General features: G+C 38.6%; 1 pseudogene; it reads left to right on the forward strand.

Annotated features, from left to right (window-relative positions):
* Positions 1-741: 741 nt before the first annotated feature.
* Positions 742-1602, forward strand: LOC122926728 (annotated as a pseudogene).
* Positions 1603-2276: the final 674 nt, after the last annotated feature.

Below are 2276 nucleotides of genomic sequence, written 5' to 3' on the forward strand. Positions count from 1 at the left end.
GCGACCAAAAAACATATGTGACGTTTGCCATATGGGATAAATATTTTTATATATTAATAGTACAGGCATTTTTACATGTGACAATGCCCATGATGTGTATTTTTTTAATGTTTTTGTATCTTTATTTTCATTTTGGGGAAAAGAGGGTGATTACAATTTTATATTGTTTTACTTTTAAAAATGTCATTTTTTATTTATTTTTCCCATAGGGAACTATAACAAGCAGTCATTAGACTACTATTCTCATAGACTTCAATGCATTAGTCTATTAGGATCTTAGTATGTTCCTATGGAATACAGAGGCTGCCATACATAGACTCTGACTCCCTTGACCCTCACCAGCGGGAGCTGAAACATACCCAGAAGAGCACCCTTCCAGGTTTTTTCACGGCCAGGTGCTGAGGTCATGTTTAACCATGACATCTGAAGGTTTAAAATTCTGAGATCGGCATTACAGCCAGTGACAGACATTAGGCCTGGAACTGGTCTGTTTCATCACAATTTTCTGAACACCCAAAACTTTTTGGGTTATGTCTACAGAGCTGTACAAGGACACATTTTTGTAGGATGATTTTTTTTTTTTATGTCATTGTGGGGTGTGTACGACTTTTTGATGACTTTTTATAATTTTTTTGGAGGTGAAGTGACAAAAAAAGTTGTTTTCAGACCAAAGATGCCCATGATGTTAAATGATTTTATTGTTTATAATAATCTTTATTTTTATTTTTTCGCTCATCACTGATATTGGCAACAGCACAAATGCCAGAATATCAGCAGCTGGTCAATAATGTTATCCAGCATTGAAAGAAGCTTGGCAAGTCTGATGGGCAGCAGATGAATGATATCATGGACTAACTGTTCATCTTTTTTGGAGTTGAAATCCTCAAGAAAATTCCAGGACTTGTTTCCACAGAAGTGGATGCCAGTCTGTCTTATAATAAGCATGAGATGGTAGAATGTGACAGTATCTCATAGCTCGTCACAAGAAGGTTGGGATAGACAAGGAGAGGAATTTGATAAACCTGTCATCTACTCTGGAGGCAATACAAGCTGGGAAGGTACTTGAAGAGCAGTATGGCATCATACACTGCATTATGAGCCTGCTGTTCTCCTTTGCCCAAGCTTTGGCCTGTACCAAGGCTGGTGTTACACTCATTTGCTTATTTGTTGGGAGAATATTAGACTGGCATGTTGCAATCACAGGCAAGAAGAGTTTTAAAACATCTAAAGATCCATTTGTGAAGAGTGTTGCCCAGATTTACAACTACTATAAGAGGTTTGGCTAGTCCACCATAGCCATCGGGGCATCATCTGGAACACAGGGGAGATCGAGGCATTTACAGGTGATTATCTGACCTTTTCTCCCAAACTGCTTGGAGGGATCAGCAAAGATGTTTGTAAGCTCAGCCTAGCACTGTCTGTGAAAGCAGCCCAGGCAAGCAATCTAGAGAAGGTCCACTTGGATGTGAATGCTTTCTGCTGGGAACACAATTAAGACCAGATAGTGGAGAAACTATCTAACGGATCAAGAAATTTTCTGCCAATACAATTAAGCTAGAAAATATGTTAAAGGAGTCCCTCCAGTTCATTTTATATATTTAGCCCATGTTGTCAAGCATAGTTGACCACAGCATCTGAGGTCATCTGGCTGCAATTGGCATTATTGATGATCATAGACATTAGCCCCGGGCCTCTGCTGTGTAAAACAGCAGAAACCCAGCGGCCATTTTTAAAGGCTGGATACAGTGGAGGTCTGGAAAGGGTTAAAGGGAATGTGTTATCTGAAAATGACCGATTGTTTAAATCAGGTTTTTATGTTAAACATATTTTTAAAGAATTGGTCATGTTATTTTTAATTTCCCATTTCAATATCTAGATTTAAAAAGAAAAGTTTTTGCATTGGCCACTAAACCTAATAATAGGCACCACTTAATGGTCTGTAGCTGTACAGTTGACTTTACTGCAGTTATCTGCTTATCATTACAAGCAGGATTGGAATGACACATATAACCTACATATACAGATAACACATGATCCACCATTCAAGGTAGGTGATTGTTAAAGCTTATCAGCCCCCTCCTGACCTCTGCACAGGTCACAGAGCATGCCTAGAAATGTATCCTTCTGTCCACTGCATTTATTACCTATGTGGCTGTCGTAAAGTAATTCTCTGAATGTTCTCTAAATGCTGGTTAGAACAGCTTAGGCAAATTTCTGGTGACACAGTTACTTTAAAATGGCTACACTTTCCTAAGTTGTATTGAATACCAGTTGGT

The sequence above is a fragment of the Bufo gargarizans genome, chromosome 1 (genome assembly GCF_014858855.1).
Source record: "Bufo gargarizans isolate SCDJY-AF-19 chromosome 1, ASM1485885v1, whole genome shotgun sequence".
Lineage (NCBI taxonomy): Eukaryota > Metazoa > Chordata > Amphibia > Anura > Bufonidae > Bufo > Bufo gargarizans.